Consider the following 18,897-nt stretch of genomic DNA (forward strand, 5'->3'; position numbering starts at 1 on the left):
ACAATGACTGTACAGCCCATGAGGCATTGATCCTTTGGTCAAGTTACTGAAAGGGGAAGAGAGACAAGGATTGCACCTAGAGTAGCACTCTCCTTCCCAAACTTCTCCCGTGCCAGGGTGACACAAACGTATATATTCTCCTCTGATCTTGGAGAACGTAAATTGGAAGGATGTACAGTACTGGCACAGTCTAGTGGCCGAGAAGAGATCTGCAATACAAAATCCACTAAAGATTCATGTCTAGTCTCATCTGACAACAGGGAAAAGATGGCATGGAGGAGATGATGAGGAAGCGAAGAAGGGAGTCTGGTTACAAAAGCAATAAGACATGCCTTTACAGGCACTATCCGCCCCAGGCCCCACCCACACACAAGTAATCCCAAATCTCTACATAGAAATAATGGAAACTATGTAAATATATATTCACAAAGGACATTAAATGAAATTCCTGTAGGTTTGACATACAGTCTGGGACTTTGACAGGTACAATTACACAAAAACTGAAGGCACTACTCTTCTGAAGTAAAGTGCTGCTCTCATTTAGGTTAAAATCGCACATAAAAAAATGGTAAAATGAGGCAGAGTGACAAGGTCATGTAGACTCCTCACACGTACTCTTCCCTTTCTGGTGAACTTTGGCCAGGATTCCATTCCTCAGACAGCACATCACTGAGTATTTTCTTTTCTGATGAGATAAGACTGCAGTAACAATTCTGCAGAGGGGCATTTCATTTTGAGTGACTAACTTAATAACTGCTTGAAAACAAACACACCTCCCTTTGACCTCTCTAAGCTTGACTGAAAGTCCTCTAGTTTTTAGACAGCCTGTCAGTTCTCCGACTGTAAAGCCTCATTCCTGTGTATGTCCAATCGCTGCTAGAGTGCTTCAAAGAAACGTGCTGTTTATTTTCTGTGTAATTTCTGTAACGTAAAGGGTGTGGAAAAAAAGGGAGGTGTCATAATTTTTCCTGTTAGTGAAGAACATAAGACGTTCTTATTTGATGTTAAATTCAAGCAGGTTGCTTCTATGTAGCCCTCTTGTTTTTAGCTCTTAGAGAATCAGATACATCCACAGCACAAAACTTTCTATCTCGGCTCAAACAAACACGTGCAACAAGAGGTTGCAAGTATTTCCCTTTGAAAGGTTGGTTGCTAAAAGCCTTCATCTCAATATACCTTATTGTAAAGATAGGCCTAAGGAATGGGTAGTGGGGTGATAGACTGGAGTTATGTAAGGTCGAGCCCAAGGTTACACATCTTTCAACCTGCTGGATCACTCACCAATTAATCGCTTGTTGCTGATGTTTAGTTTGAGCTGAGGATCACAAGCTTAAATCATGACAAGACCAATTTGGCACGTCAGCTTTCTGAGGTCGATAAAGTGAGTACCTTTAAATGATTAATAGTAACACCAGCTATTTATAGCACTTAAAAATACCACAAAACTGCATAACAAAAGGTTTTATAGAAATTAGGTTGTTAATATCTGCCCACCACACAGAGCAGAAGTCAGTTTATTGACTTATCCAGTCATAAATATGTAATATATGGGACATGGTACTGCATATTCTCTGTTTCATATTGCAGTAAGTTAAGGTAATGTGCAACTGAATGCTAATCAATGTGTCTAATTTGGAAAAATAAAAGTTCGAGGCAGCATCTTGGGATTTCGAAATCTCGACCTGCTAGTTTTTTGATACATTGCACAATTGTACATTACGTTATCTTTCAAACACTTGTCTACTGTGATACCGTGACTTCACCCGGCAGCACAGCCCACAGTTTAATGTCTACTGATCTCACTGGTGTGTTCGTGGCATTCCCATCAACCAGATGAATTGAGTGTGAGATCGATCTGGCTAGGGCGACCCTTGTGCCTAGCCACCAGATATCGGGGCTTAGTTATTATCCAATGGACTTGAGCCCACATGGTGATTTGCATCGTCTATCCGTGACTGCTTGTTGGTCGGGTATACCGGGTATACCATGTGATAAAACTGACCAAACCCACAACTTTCAAACTTCTGTCTCGGGGGAATATGATTCTCTAATTCTGCGGTAGGGGGTTGTGGGGTCCTCCTCCACATAAACGGGGTCCATCTTCACTCACTTGCACCCTCCCGGCTCCTCATTGAGTAGTCTACTGGCACCCGCTTCCACCAAGTAGACTGAGGCGCCCACCTGGGCACACACCCATCAGTCATTCGGTCTAATCATCCCTCTCTCCTAGGTCATCCCAGTGTGGTCTCCCAGTCATTCAGTTGGGGCTGGTTTGTTTGCGCCCATCCTCTTCTCGAGGGTCGTCAGTCTGGACCTCGGCATCCGAGGGCGGTTCCAATTAATCCACCACCTCCAACCACAGGTCCACTATCGGTCTCCTGCATGCCCCAAGGGCCTCCTCCCTCTGTAGAGCGCTCGCCTCTGCTCGAGCCCACAAAGTCACATCTCTGATAAAGGTTTCCACCTTAAGCCTCGCAGTTGACTTCCAAAACCTTTGCTATTTGTCTCTTAGCTGGTGTTAATGCTAGGTCAAGGAACCTGTTCCCAACCCTCTTGGGTATGAGTCTAGGGAAGGCCCCTAAAATGCATACCTCTGTGTTATTTTCCAGTGTCGCATTTAGCTTTGACCGCACCATCACCCAGTAAACCTGAAGCTAGGTGCACCCCCACGTCACATGTCTGAAGTCTGCGTCTAGAGTTGCGCAGCGGTGCAAGGTCTAGGTTCACTCCTGTAAAAGGTCCTGATCATGTGTGGGGTCAAATATGTCCTGTGCGTGCAGTTGAATGGAATGTACTTGAAGCGTATGTTGCGAAACACCTTCTGTGGGTATGCCAGTATTCTCCCCCAGCTATGTCTTGCCCCAGCTCTGCGATCCAATGTGTCCTAAGGGCATCCAGGGGTTTCCTGACCATAGTGTTCAGTGCTGTGTTGAACCATGTAATCAGGTGACCTCCAGAGCCCATCGTCAGTAAAAGTCAGAGAACAATGTGAGTCATTGGCTTTATCTCCCACTCCCCCTAGTTTGCAAAATGTTAGTTAGAGCGCCTCATAAGTGAGGAACTGGCACACTGGTAAGGCAGTGACTAATCAAAAAGGAGGGATAAGGGATTGGAACGTCTGTTTCATTCCCCGGGGTAAGCTTATGGTTTATCAAATGAGAAACAGACACTAGTTACACCTTTTGACCTTTGGTAAAAAGTGGGTATATTAGAGTAACCTCAAAAAACTCAATGCTTTAGTGGTAGTGCGGTATATCTGTTTCATCCGCCCCGCAATGATGTTTGTGGCAGTTATCATTGAATACTCCAAAATAGTGATTTTGCCAGCCTCAACCCGAGGCACCTCTGGTCTTGGGTGCAGTGTCCAGAGAAGTGAAATAGAAAAGTGTGAAAAATAAATTCTCAAAAAAGGAAAAAATATTAAAAGCTGGTAAATCACCCGTGGGGAAATTTAATATTGGCGTGATTTCCAGTGATGTTAAAAAATTAGATACTACTCATTAGATCGAGTTACTTGATCTAGCAGTATATTATATAAAGCGTCAACATGTTTCAGCTCTCTGGGCAGTAGGGGTCCATGGAGCTTTCGTCAGGACTCACAAACAAAGAATTTTATACTCACACCATTTGTGTAGTATTATTTTGGTTGTTTTCTGATTTATATATCTGGAAAACAAATCCTCCAAATTCTGCAATGGAATGGGGAAAGTACATAGAGAAATACACACTTTACAAATGTATTCAAAATCGGGTTGATATACAGTGGAATAACATTTTATTCACATTAGAGACATAACTAAGGAAGGGGATTCTTGTGGATTGAGAAGGAGAAACTAATGCTATGACCATCCTTAACGGGATCTAAAAGGATAAAAAGCAAAATTAAATCTGCTAATTCAAAATGGGGTGTGATCACCTCACCTCGATATATATGTAAAGTAACGAACTTACAAATATTTTACTTGTACATATAGGGTATATCTCTCACAGGTTAACCGTGGGGAGATCATTCTAAAGTAACCCTAAGCATTAATCTGTTGCCTGCGCTCTGGGATCACAAGGTTAAGCGCCTGGTTAAGTACAAGCGCGTAATTATAGACATCAAGCTGAGGCTACAAAAACCTATTTTTGGGCACAGTGTTCAGATTTATAGCGTTCAAACCCTGATATTGGAAGTGGTATTCATTATCGTACGTACAGGGGGCCACCAGTCATTAGATTGTTATACAATTGTGGATTACTTTCCAAAAATTCTATTTTGGCATTTAAACATGCAAACAGCTTTTAAAGTCAAAATAACAACACAGTTACCAGGCAGTGCAGCGTTTGTAATGATAATTAAGTTCTGTCCTACCTGTTCTGGAGGTACCTTCTACTTCCTCGGGGTCCCGTTATTAGTAAGCCCAGAGCTGTTTGAGAGAGTGATTACCGCATTAGTTTACCGCGGCTCAAGCGTCTTACCGAGGTGATGTGACTCGGGGAATATCGCCGCCATTACCCGCGTGTGGATAGGTTTCTGCCTTGTGCTGACTCTGCCCCCGGATGTGTCTTCTCCAAGGCACACTCATATTTAAAGGGGCCAGGCTCTGCAAAGGCGGGCTGTCTTTTGTTGAAGTGGAGAAGTTCAATATAACTTTATGCGTTACGATGGGGACTCATAGAAGGGAACAACCAACAGATTTTGAAGGCTTTTACATATAGACGAACACCACTGAAAAACGGAAAGATGATTTCATCCGTTTAAAGGAAGTAGTAAACTTGGGAGGCAGGGAGGCATCTCAGTGTTCGCAAAAATTAATGGTGGAAAACAATTGCATCGTTCAGGCTCATTATGGTATTTAATTTGCAAACTGGTGCCAGGGCATAAAATCGTTTAATCCTTGCTCACAAGTCTTGAGGCGGTCTACCCACCTCTGCTCCTTTTCAAACAATGTTTTTTCACAATTAGACGTTTTGTCAATGAGCATTTCAATTACAGTCCAACGAAGTTCGTCACAAGAATGCCCTGCCTCAATGAAGTGGGAACATAGTTTGGTCGTGTTCTTTTTGAGTTTGATATTACTTTTGTGTTCGCCAATTCTGACTTTTATTTTCCGGCACGTCATCCCAATGTATTTCTTTCCACAGGGGCAGCTTACCATATAGATGACATGTGTGGAATTACAATTGGTGTGTTGGCGCTGTGTCCATACTAGCGTCTCTGAAAGTTGTAATGTTTTTGACACTGTTGTTGTTTTGCAAGCAACACAAGAACCACACGGATAATGCCCAGTTACTGGTGTCATCATTGCATCTCTCGCTGTGTCCTGTTGGTGTTTTTTCACTGGGCGTGTATGTACTAGAACATCTTTAATGTTCTTTGTTCTGCGATTGGCAAATCTTGGTTTCGGCCAATTGAAAACCCCAGTATTCAAGATGTGCCAGTTCTTGTTTATCATTTTCTTGATGTCGTATGAAGAGTGGCAAAATGTTGTTACACACGTAGTCAAATCTTGTATTGGAGTTTTAGGGAAATTTTGTAAAAGGCATTCCCTAGGTTGGTTGTTTGCTCTTTTTTTGCAATACCTGATAGTCTTCTCCGTGTAATCCCTTTTTCTCAGTGTGTCACTCAATTCTTTTGCCTGAGAGTGGTAGTCTTCATTCCTGCTACAATTTCTCTTCAGGCGCAGGAACTGGCTAAAAGGGAGATTGTCCCTAAGTGGCTTCGGGTGGTAGCTTTTATACGATAGGAGGCTATTCTTGGCCGTCGGCTTTGTATAGGTCTTTGTATGCAGGACATTATCTTTCACAAAGATTGTGAGGTCCAGGAAGTCAAGGCTACTGTTGTTGGCAGTGTATGTAAACTTTAGCCAAGGATCCAACTGATTCAGCCAGTTCATGAACACATTCAAGTCAAGTTCAGTGTTCCAAATCAATATTATATCGTCAATATATCTCTTCCAGTATAAAATACTGGAAGAGAAGGAGTTAGATTCGTTGTCGATATATTGGCTTTCAAAATGACTTACATAAAGTCCTGCCACCGAAGGGGCAAAAGCACTGCCCATAGAGGTGCCATGGGTTTGGAGATATAGATTGTCCTCATAAGCAAAAAAATGTTCTTTTAATGCTAGTTTGCAGCATTCGAGGACGAAGTGTCTCGGTGTGTTGTATTGCCACTCTTCCATATAAAGGACGTCTTCCAGAACATGGAGGGTATCATCCTGTGGGAGACTAGTAAATAAAGCTTCCACATCTAGGCCCACCAAAAGCATGTTGCTAGGGTCAAATACTTTATCTTGGATCTGCACCAAAAGGTCTCGGGTATCTTTTAGGGATGCAGGTGTTTGTTGGACTAATGGTTTAAGGTATTCGTCCGCAAATTTTGAAAGGGGCTCTAGTACTGATCCGATACCAGAAACTATCGGTCGGCCAGGTGGTGGGGACCTATTCTTGTGTGTTTTTGGCAGTGAATAGAAATAGGGTGTTCTAGGCTCTTTTGTAATCAAGTATTCGGCTTCTTTTCGTGTAATCCACCCCTTTGTCTCTGCTTCATATACCATGATGGAGATGGTGTTCTTAAGTCTTTCAGTTGGATCAATAGTGATCCTTTGGTAGAATCTTGTATCAGACAGGAGGGCAAGGCATTGTTAGTTATATCCATTTTTACTCAAAATTACTGTGCCTCCCCCCTTGTCTGCTGGTTTGATCACGATTTCGTCATTCAGCCGAAGAGACTCCAGGGCTGTGTGTTCCTTTTTACTGAGATTGTGATAAACTTTTTTATTCTTTTCTAATCTGTCTACTCCATTCAACAGGGCTTGTTCGAAGGTCTGTAATTCTGGAGGGACACTTGAGTTTGGAAGATTGAAAGTTGATCTTTTACGTAAGGAGGTATCACCCTCTTGCCTAGTAGAAGTGTTGTTCGCAAAATAGGCTTTCAGTTTCAACGTTCTGCAAAATTCTGCCAATTCGCATTTCAATTTAAAAGTGTCGAGTCGAGGTGTAGGCACAAATCCTAATCCTTTATTGAGGATTTCAATTTGCTCTTCTGGCAATTGTACTCCAGAGAGGTTGACTACGAGGGATTGGTCTTGCTGGTAAAGGGTTGTATTGCTACCATGCTGCGGGTTTGTACATTCCTCTGTTGGTCTTGCCACTTGAGTGACTTTTTTCTGTCTCTTGATTGATTGTGGCCTCTGGATAAAAAAAGGCAGTTCTTGTTGGTTTACATTCATGTTGGCTGCCATTTGTTGTTCTCCCATTTGTGGCATATGTTGCATTCCTGGGTTAAAAGGATCCATCCATCCTCCATATGGGGGAACAAACGGTTGGTAGAACGGCATGTTGAAACCTGGATAGTAAGGTCTCTGCCATCTGTTTCCTCTTCTAGGGCGCTGGTACCTATAGTTATTACGGCCTCTTTTCGGAATATAATCATCTGAGCTATTGACAGAGTTGTTTGAGGAGTTGTTCCCTATTGAATCATTATCAGAACCTGTTTCCTGCGGAGTGTATTCATCTGATGTATAGGGGTGCATTTTTTCTTGGCTAAACTTTTTTAGGTCTTTACCAAGTTTTTGCAATTTACTCTGCATGATAAACTCACGGGTTTCCTCCATTTCTTTATTGATTTCTTCCAATCTTTTTTTATAAATTGAGGGGTTGATACCTTTCTTTAATTCCTTTTCGCACTCATCAATTTCTTTCAAAAGTCTACCAGAGAGTCTTTTTGCTGTTTTGACAATAAGGACTAGATAATCCAAAAAGGTGCCCAGGTGATAACAGAAACTCACCGTCACTATACCTGCTTCCGTCTAAGCACTCATCTGTCCTGCCTGTAAGAGAGTTATTGGATCCCTATGTGGTAACCCTACAAATGGGAGCACAGGGACATAAAGCACTGAGCAGCCCACTCGCCTAACACAGCGCAACCAGCAGTGCAGGACTACAGACAGACCTGCCCAGAGTTCTTCAGTGCCGGCAGGAGTAGTTTCACCAGCAGGGTCCCCTGGTTTGGTCCAGAGCCGATCGGGCCATGTTCCACTAGACCTGCCCCATCCAGCTACTTGGTGATTCACTCGAATTCTGCCATTCTGAAATATAACTCAAAATCTTGAACTCCCAGTTCGCCCTCGAGTGGTGCGCGGTGACAAGCGGCAAGTGATACCCTTTGGTGGCTCTCGTCCCAGATGAATTACCACAGGAGAGAGCCCAGTTGTCTGAACCAGGGTGCCGGAACCCTAACTAAGAGATTTGGGAAGTAGTAGAGCAACCATGGGAGCATAACCATCTTGGAGAGCGCTATACATGCCATTATGGACAGTCTGAGCGATCGCCAGAAAGGGACATAGGTCTAGAGGGAACCGATCGCCTTTTCCAGGTTTCCCTCCCGCAAATCATCGGCCTCATGGAAGATCTAGATGCCCAGGTATTGGAAGGTCTGTGGTGCCCAGAGAATGTCAGGTAGACAGCCAATGGACCGAGGGGTATCGTGAACCACCGGGTAGACACACATCTTTGCACGGTTAACCCAGATGCCCAAGTAAGTTCCGAACTCCTCGAGGAGTTGCAATGCATGCGGTATGTCCACCTCACCATCCTGCAGGTAACTCAGCAGATTACCTGTGTAGAGGGAGATAACATGCTCTCTTCCCTCCACTGTGAATGCTTTACCTCTGCACACCATTCAGAACCACTATGCCAGTGGCTCAATTGCAATGGCAAAAAGGAGGGGCAACAATGGGCAACCCTGACTCATGCATAGGAATGTGTCATATGATTCTAAGATAGTGCGCCCTGTTTTGACCCTTTCCGTGGGATACACGTACCACAGCCTCACCCTCCAGACCCACATGGAGCATGGCCACCTGCAGGAAGTCCCACTGCACTGTATCAAAGACCTTCTCCAGGTCCACTGACATGATCATGGCCTGCGGGCTGTCTCACATCTTGCTACTGTATATGATTCCATACCACCAGGATCAGCTCTTGCATATACGACTGTAACCTGGTGGATAGCACCTCGCTAAGGGCCTTAAAGTTACTATTGAGCATGGAGAGGGGTTGGAAGTCCAAGGCCTTGGCCCCTGGGAAGCTGGATTTGTGCAACGGAACAAACAAATGCTTCCCTTGCCATGTCTGGGAGATGCCCCAGTGCAAGCACCCCAGCTTACAGCACCTCAAGGCTCAGAGCCATCACTCCAATATATGCTGTGTAGAACTCTAGGGGGAGTCCGCCTGGTCCCAGGGACTTAACAGTAGCCATTGATGTAATGGTATTTTTTTTCCTGGACTGTAATCAGACCCCCAGGTGTTCTGACACATCTTCGGAGAGGCGTTGGAGCAGCAGTCGGTTCAAGAGGCCATCAAGCGCCCGGTAGGTTATCGTCCAGTGGTAGAGGGAGACATAATAGTCCCGGAATGCTGAGTTAAGGAGAATAGAACACTTTTCACCTCAGGATCAGCAATCAGGTGATAGGGGTGCTTCTGCCCTCTGGGTGAATGTTCCAGGCCAGAAGTCACCGTGGCCTCTGCTTGTCTTTGTGAGTGCAATTAATATACTCTTCATAATTATGGCCTCTATGGCACTCCAGGGCCATATTATATTGTTCCTTGGCTTCCAACAACCATTGAAGGGCAAAGGGTTGGGCCTGCTCATTATCTTGCCTATGGAGGGTGTCATCTAGGAGTGTGTATTCTTAGTCAAGCTTCCGGTGGATCCTCACTGTCTAAATCAGGCAGTGCCCTCGCACCACTGCCTTCAATGCCTCCCACTCTGCCAGACAGTTTAAGGCTGACCCAAGATTCATAGAAAAGTATTGCACTTTCTGTTTCTGCAAAGTGCCCATAGGGGACATCTTTAAGGGCTGCTGTGCGCATTTGCCATGTTGGGATCGTGGAGCATTCATCTATCGGTTAAAACGACAGTAGGAGTGGGCAGTGATCCGATAGAGTGCATTCTAGGCATTCAGTGTGGGTTACAAAATTGCTCAGCTCCCTCAAGCAGATTTAACAGTCCAAAAGTGTGTGGACCACGTACATGTTGCGGTAATATGAGTAGTCTCTGTCTAAAGCATGTTGTGTGCACCAGACAACCTCCATTTCCCAGTGTGCCATCCAGACTCTCATGCCATCTGCCGTCTCACACTAATTGCAACTCGGAGAATGTCATTTATCTGATCCGGTGCCCCTGCAATCTTCTCAATATAGCAATGATGACTCGGAAGGTGAGAATAATAAAGCATAAAAGTTATGTGAAGTACAAAAAAAACATGACCAAGCTCACACCACACTTTGCTGAAATGAATCACCCAGTGAAAGACATCCATTAGACTGTACTAGATAAGCCCACTATTGCCAAAACACCATGTATACTAAGACCTTTTTGTTAAAAAGGGAACCAAAATGGATTTATAGGATCCGTAGCCATGAGGATGGCTTAAATGATGACATTCCTCGGCATCAACTTAATAACCTCTAATGGCTTACTGCTTTACCCTGCTCAGTAGCAGCGTAGTGGTATAACATTGTTATAACAGGTATACAGTTCATACTAACCCTGGGTGGTGAACTCCGCTCGCGGAGTTTGCAGAGTTTTCTGCACTCCGCATTACCCAGAACTTGCGGAGTTCCAAAAAACTGTGCTCCGTGTAGCGGAGTTTTTTTACCTTGCTCGCACTCGTCAACATTAAGTTGGCGTACGAGGAAAATCCACCTCCCGGTGATATTTTTTCTGTTTCGCCATCATCAACGACAAGTTGGCGAGGACGAACATGGAAAATCAACCTCCCGGCGACATTTCTCAATTCGGGTGGTCGGATTTCTCATTGCGAGTGGTCCCATATGCTCTTGACCCCTGGCGTTGAGAAACCGTCCATTCGCGTTGAGAAAGCTGCTGCTCGAGTAAAAAATCTACTCGAGCAGTAGAAAGGAAACCGCAATTGCTTGCACCGTGCATGGTGCCGTTCACGATGAGGCACACTGCGGACAAGCACCCGGCACTGAAAATCACTGCAAACAGCATTTATCTAACCACTCCTCCGCTTGCGGAGCTCCTTGTTGCCCGTCAAAGTTTGTTTTGCGCTACGTGGAACTCTGCGAACTCAGCCCAGGCTTAGTTCATGCATACAGGAAGGAACTTGTGCCTCTCTCCCCTTCTGTGTGTGTTGGGATGTATTTCCTGTGCACCATGTGGTGGACCCTGAGCCCTGTTCTTTAGTTTGCCCATCTCTGACTCCAGGCGTGTGGATAGGACCAGAGCCAAAAGTTCATCAGGCTCCCGTCTGGGGGACTTTTCAGACTGTATATGCTCACGGGCCAAACTAACCCTCCCCGGGCCTCTCCTGAAAATTGGTCTCTCCTGCTGCTTCACCCAGTGGACCCTGTTTCCAGGCATCTCCTCCATCAGTCCTGCTCTATAGGAGCCGTTCATGTGCTGCACCCGGCAGTCTACTGCACTCTCCAGGGTCTGATCTGTCTACTGCACTCTGTCTGTCTCTCTGGCCCTCACGCAGTCTTACCACTACTTCCCAATGCCAAGTCTTCACTTACATTGAGTTTGGTCGTGTGACCCTAGATGGGTAAAGGGATGACAACAGGCACCCCAAGATCTCACTGTGGGCTCCTTCAGGATTTCTGGATACCTCTACGGTGGCCCCGCTCGATGCATCCAGTCTCCGGGCCCACTCACATATTCCCGCGCAGTCTTCCATCGGGGGAGGCCACTGTGCCAGGTGGGGAGCTCACTCCAATGCCGACTAACAATGGCTTCTCGCGGGGGTGCCCCCGCAGCCATGGCGACCACACTCAGGACCTGGCAGGAAGGCCCCCACCCCGAATGACCTACCTGTGAGGACCTGCAGAATCTCCTTTCTCAGCACGTCCATTCCGCTCAGGTCCTCCTTCCCACATCAGTGATCGTTGGCACCAATGCTTGTCCATGTAGAGGTAAATGGTGGCCACTGCCATCCGTTGCCTCCGATTTGATGTGCTTCAGTCATGTTTTATGCGGGCCGATGTGGAGATCTGGGTTTATGTATCTGCCATACTGCTCCGCTTAGCCATGCCCCCATCTACCTGCTGGTTATTAACAATGTTCAACAAAGAGTGCTCAACTCATTGGCCTGTTTTGCAGCATTATTTAATTAAATTAGTTTTATTTTGTGTTACTTTGCCTGGATTGTGAACCGGAAGTTATCTCTTTTTTACGACTGGACAGGCTGTTTAGTCCATAAAACATTTCCCCGTTAGGCTGGAGCCCTGAAGGCTGATTTTGAATCCGAGGGCCCTGCTGTTGCCTGAGTCACTTTCCTCAGCTTTCTCAGGTTAACTGCAGCAGGCAAGTGGAGGCTTCCAAAAAGAGAGAAAGAAAGATGGGGAGGGAAGGGGGAGGGACGGGAATAGAGGAGAGAAAGTGGTCAGAAAGGGAGGAGAGGGACGGAGTGAGAGAGATAATGGAAGGATTGAAAGAGAAAGACTGTGGGAGTTGAATGGGGAAGTCGTGTTTAAGCATTTTTGCCAAGGTTGCTTTTGGTCCCCCATTACTGCCCTGTTCTTTTTGGGGATACAGAATTAAAATTAAGCATTTTTATTACACGTTTTATGTGATTAATTCATAAAAAGAATCAAGGCTCAGATACAAATAACGATTACTTGTAGGTGAGAGGCTCTTTATGAATTACACAATTAAAAGTATTTGGCAAAAAAATTACTTTTGAAATGCAATAAGTGTACAAAATATACAGGTTCCAAGTAGAACTAGCAAATTATGTACCTCTCCAAAAACCATATGAAAAGGGGGCACAATGCATGTTTTCGTGCAGTAGCTGTAACTTGCACACACTTCTTGTAAGCCAGACCCAGGTTATGCTAAGGCACTCTGGAAGGGACGAAATGCATTGGCTAAGCAGGAAATTGGTTTATTAATGTCATTAAGAAGAATGAAAAATAAATGAATAGCTCGGTTTTCCATACACGATGGTCTTTTGGAATTAATTGATGGACTGAGCATAGATTACTTTATGACCCTCACTAGAGGAACAAATGAAATTGTAATTACAGATAATGGATGTAGTGAGGGTTGATTATAAATATTTGGTGTGCTTCTCTCCTACTTATGTTTTCAATCTATTTAATATTAGTAAGAATGTTATGGCCAATCCCTCTCATTGGTTCATGGTATTCTACCCCTGTGGGTCTGGGAGAAAAACATGGGATATATCAGGGATCAACAGTGACGCATGCCTTACACAAAACGTAATCAATTGGATTCCACAAGCCTCATGGAGGGGGAGGAGGCATCCTTAAAGGACCTTCTCTGTGCTCTTGGCCATATGAAATTTCAGGAGCAATCCCCTTGGATTACTTATTGACTGGGGAGGGAAGAAAAAGGCAGCCGCCAGCTCAGACCCTGAAGGACCAGCCAATACAACTATGCCTCCTTTCATCAGGCAGGGCCGGTTTTAGCAATGTTGGTGCCCAGTGCGACAATCATTTTTGGCGCCCCTACACCCCATGACCGCCTCCTCAGATTCTCTAACTACCACCGGGCATATGTGGGCGTTCTCTCTCCAATCATAAGTTATTGCTAAACACAGCACTCCCCCCTGAGGTCGGCACCCCTCCACAGGTCAGCACCCAGTGCGGGCGCACCAGTCACACTGCCCTAAAGTCGGCCCTGCCCCGCGGTGCTGGGGGGTCAGGTTTCGTGTTGTGGAGGGGGCCCTCACCCTCTAAGCCATGCCATTGCATGCCTTACAGAATCTGTGAAATGACATGGACTAAGAAATAGTTACATTCTCGGGAAAGCCCCTTGCAGTGTAGGGTGGCCCAACTGTTGGGGGCACTGAGCCTATTCTGCAGGTGGGCTCCTCATTTTGCGTTACACCACTGACACCACTAACTTCCATGCTCTACTTTAGGGTATCTACCTCTACCTGAAGCAGCAAGTCAACCACCCCCAGGGGAGTGTCAGAGACTTCCCTAGCATGAAACGGAAAACTTCTGGCAATGTCGTCCTCCCGCCGCAACCGAGATTTGCACTATTTATTCACACTGACATGTATATTTTGGAACAAAATATATAGTATATTTACTGCCGAAGTACGAGAAAGGGAACAACACAACCTGCGGGTATTGTTCCCACTGGTGTGGGTTAAGCTCATGTTTAAAGATGTGTATTGTACCAGACTGCTTGGTTTTTAACATGCAGAAAGTGTGTTAACTATGTTATCTGACAGGTTCCAATAAGGGGCGGGTTAAGTCTTGGAAGGTGTGAGAAAGTATGCACTTCTGATTGTATCTATTCTTGTGATTGGTGTGTAGACCAAGAAGTATGGATTATTCTTTCACAAATATTGCTGTAATAACTCGGTCATGGTGCTTTGAAATTTCATTTCTTTTTTTGTGCGCATATTAATAAAAAACAGGTAAATAAAGGTGTTTTTTTTAAGTACGAGAAAGGAAATAAAAAACGGATGTGGAAGATCTTGTAAATTCCAGGGATACAGCAAGAAAATAATTACAAAAAAATCTATAATCCTTATTATTTGTTGGGTTTTACATGATGTAACGAAGTTAGCAGTCCAGTAGCTGGGGTGGGCGGAGCTAGGTGGGCAGAGGGGAAGAGGAGGGGACAGGACAGGAAAGGGCAGTCAGAGTAGGGACGGGGTCCGAGTAAGAAGACAGAGAATAAAGCTCCTTGACCAGCACACTGTGTCCGTGTTATTTAGTAGCGCGACGCTACAGCTGGCGACGAGGATGGGATGAGGTGACCCACCAGCGACACCGGAGAGCGAGAAGAGAAGCTGACCCGTCCAGAGCACCGGCCGAACGCGACCGCTACCTGCGGCGCCTGTGCCCCGTGATTGCCGCCGCCTCCAGCCTGAGGCCAGCGGTGGAGAAACTGTTCACGACCAGGAGATCGTGTGTGGCCACGCTAGAGCAGCGGAAAACAAGACGCTGCCCCTCTGGTGTCCGGCGCTCCGTTCGCGCCAAAATCTGGGGAGTGTGCCCTGAAACGAGGAATCAAGAAGGAAGGGTCTGGGAGCCTACCCCAGCCCTCCTGAAGCGTCCTGCACGAGTGAGGAGTGCAGCGCGAAGCGAGGAGAACTCGCGGAGGCGCCAGGACAAAGCGCCGATGCCGCCGACACCGGGTCTCACCCCCGATGCGTGAGGAACGGCACGCTGCGGCAAGCAAGACGCGGGAACCTGCATTGGCCTACCTGAGCGGTGGAAAGTGGCCAGAAAGTGAAGGGGAACTGCCAAATCCTGGCTACTGGGAGGAAGAACCCTCGGTGAGTGCCAAAAGAGACCGAGTGTGGCTGGGAGTGCAGAGGAGCTCAGACCTCGTGGTTGACTGGGGGCGGCCATCTTTGAGTCAGGCGTCCTCAAGGACATCCTCCCTGTGCAGAATACAGGCGGCCATCTTGAAGTCAGGCATTAAGCAGGAAACAAGCATTGGTGATAGAAAGCAAAACAAGCACTGGCAAAAAAGACCAAGCATAAACCAACAAGCATTGATAGCTACAAGAGGACATAAGACAAACCTCGGAGACATATACCAGTCACTGACGCAAGAAGCAGACGCGGGCGTCAAAACCCACCGCCAAGATGTCCAACCCTCCCGCACACAAGGAAGTCAAGGGAGGCACCCACCTGCGAGCCCCGGAGCCACTGTCAGTCACAACAGGAAGCAGCATGGGCCTGAAGTGGCAAGAATGGCTAGAGGACTTTGAGGACTACATTGAGGGATCCAAAATTGAACCAGACAAAGACAAGATCATAGCCCTTCGCAATCTAGGGGGGCGTGAAATAAGCAAGATCGTACGGGAGATCCCAGCCACAGATGGTGATACCTATGATAAAGTAAGAACCGTTCTAAATAACCGCTTTCTGCATAAGAGAAATGTCGACTATGAGAGACACAAGTTCCACCAGCAGCGCCAGGGAAAGGAAGAACCACTGAGCTCCTTCATACATCGACTGCGGCGGCAGTCCCAACATTGTGATTTTACCAACTTCTCGCCGGATGCAGCCATCAAATCTCAAATAATCACTGGGTGTCACTCGGAGTCACTGAGACGGCGACTGCTGAGAAAACCACAGGAACTAGCAGAGATTGAAGAAAACTCCCGACTGTACGATCAAGCTGAAGAAAATGCGGCGGAAATTGAAACAGGACCCAGTACCAGCCGTGAACACGGCAACTGTATCACAGAGAGACGGCAGGGACGACAGGATCGGCGCGACAGTGGAAGACGTCACCCGCGAGACAGATCGCGGCGCTCCAAGTACTCGCCCAGGCGACGCCCGGACTACAGGAGGAAAGTATCCAAAAGGAGAGATCGCCGACCTGAACGCACGAGACGATGTTTCAGGTGTGGATACGACTACCCTCACATCGACTCCTGCCCTGCCATGGGCCAACGGTGCAGAAAATGTGGACGGTCCAACCACTTTGAGGCCATGTGTGGGGATTACCACAAAGAAAAACGCAACGACGGTGACAGACAGGATGGGTCGCAGCGGCCCTCACGATCAGAGGCCAAGCGTCATCACATCAGAGCAGTTCAAGAAGAGCCTCCTAGATCTCCCACGTCCTCACACTCCAGTCACGACTCTCGGCGCTCCCGATGGGACCGTCGTTCTCCATCAAGAGACTCAAGATCGTCCTCATCCAGACATTCTTCCTACACCACCGAATATGTCAACTTTGCTGACCATGATCAGTTCAAACGTTATCCACGCCTCAACATCAAAGTGGGCAACCATGCCGCCAAGTTCATGATGGACAGCGGAGCATCGCTCAACTACATATCAGTTGCCGAACATGACCGTATGGACCCCAAACCACGTTTGCATTTCGCGCCCGTCCGCGTCTACACCTGGATGGCGAAGAAACCTCTCCAATGCTTGGGCAAGTTTGACACCACCCTCACGCATGGCAAGCTCTCCATCCCAGCAGTTATCCATGTAATTAAAGGACCTGAGGCTGACTGTCTGCTGAGCCTCCCCACGGCTGAACGTCTTCAGTTGGTGCACATCCTCTTCAACGTCCATGACATTTCGGACTGCGCTGGAAAATTCCCTTCCCTCTTCCGAGGTTTGGGGAAACTGAAAGGCCGTCAAATCCACCTGCATATCAACGAGCAAATCAAACCAGTGGCTCAACACCCGCGAAGAGTGCCATTTCACTTGCAATCCGCGGTTGAATGTGAACTGCAGGAACTCCTGGACGCCGACATCATTGAGCGCACTGCGGGCCCCACTCCATGGGTGTCCCCGGTGGTTATTGTCCCCAAGAAAGGGTCCCAAAACAAAGTCCGTCTCTGTGTGGACATGCGTCTGCCGAACACGGCTATTGAGAGGGAGAGACACCCGGGCCCACTCCTGAGCGACATGATCACGGCCCTCAACGGGGCAACCGTGTTCTCTAAATTGGACCTGAACAAGGGCTACCATCAGCTCGAGCTAGACGACAGCTCTCGCCCCATCACGACGTTTGCCACCCATCTTGGTCTTTTCCGCTACAAACATCTCAGTTTTGGTGTTTCATCAGCCGCCGAGATCTTCCAGGAGGCCATACGTCTCGTCATTCACCACATCCCTAACGCCCTTAATTACAGCGATGATATCTTGGTCTACGGTTCGGACACGCAGGAGCATGACACCGCCCTCGATCGTGTCTGCCTCGCTCTGATGGAAGCTGGGTTAACCCTCAACAAGGACAAATGTGAATTTCATCAGACGACCCTGAAATTCTTCGGACACATCTTCTCGGCGAGTGGCATGAAACCAGACCCGGATAAGATCGCCACGCTCAACAACACCAAGAGTCCGGCGGACGTCAACGACCTGCGTTCCTTTCTTGGGATGGCCAGCTACTGCGCCCGCTACATTCGTGATTACGCCACCGTAAGTCACCCTCTGAGGCTCATCACGAAAGCTGGCGCGCAATTTGTGTGGACCCCGGAGTGTGAGCGTGCCTTCAAGGATATCAAACGCGCCGTGGAATCGGCCAAGTGCCTCTCCTATTTCAATCCCAAGAGGAAAACGGAAATCACCGTGGACGCAAGCCCCGTGGGCTTAGGGGCCATCCTGGCACAGTACGACCATGAGTCGGATCAGAGGAGGATCATCGCCTATGCCAGTCGGAGCCTAACGGACCCTGAGAAACGATACTCCCAACCGGAGAAGGAGAGCCTGGCCGTCGTGTGGGCGTGCGAACACTTCCACATCTTCATATACGGGAAACACTTCACACTCATAACCGACCATCAGGCGCTTGTCACAATCTATGGGAATCCCAAGTGCAAGATGCCCCCCAGGATCGAGAGATGGGGCTTGCGGCTGCAAGAGTACACGTTCTCGATCATTCACAAACCGGGGAAGGATGAGAATCCAGCTGACTATATGTCTCGCCACCCCCGAGACTCATCAGAGACTGCGCCCTCCATTGCGGAAGAATACATTCACTTTGTGACTAATCATGCTCGTCCACCAGCCATCCCCATGCACGCCATTCGGGAAGCGACCAATCAAGACAGCATCCTACAAGCAGTAATAAAGCGTACCCGAACCAACAGATGGAGATACCACCCGCAGGAGGAAGAGGAAAGCCCTGCTGTCAAGAAAGAACTCCAAGCATTCCGACATGTCTCCGACGAACTCTCTGTAACCGGTGACGACCTCCTCCTCAGAGACCACAGACTAGTTATACCAGCGACACTGAGACAAGGAGTAATCGACTTGGCCCACGAAGGCCATCGAGGAGTCGTCTCTACCAAAAGAGCACTGAGAGAACGTGTCTGGTTCCCAGCCCTCGACCAGATGGTTGAGGACACATTGAAAGACTGCCACCCATGTCAACTGACCAGACACAGTAATCCACCTGCACCCCTACAGATGACCCCATTG

The 18,897-nt window shown here is 47.2% G+C and overlaps 1 long non-coding RNA gene across 1 annotated transcript in view; it reads right to left on the minus strand.

Moving 5' to 3' along the window:
* LOC144766685 (uncharacterized) overlaps positions 1-4,491 on the minus strand; it is a 37,068-nt gene extending 32,577 nt beyond the window's left edge. Inside the window, exon 1 of the long non-coding RNA XR_013597880.1 lies at positions 4,355-4,491. This is a non-coding gene — a long non-coding RNA (uncharacterized LOC144766685). The remainder of the gene's footprint in view (positions 1-4,354) is intronic.
* Between the last annotated feature and the right edge of the window lie 14,406 nt (positions 4,492-18,897).

The sequence above is a fragment of the Lissotriton helveticus genome, chromosome 7, assembly GCF_964261635.1.
Source record: "Lissotriton helveticus chromosome 7, aLisHel1.1, whole genome shotgun sequence".
Taxonomy (NCBI): domain Eukaryota; kingdom Metazoa; phylum Chordata; class Amphibia; order Caudata; family Salamandridae; genus Lissotriton; species Lissotriton helveticus.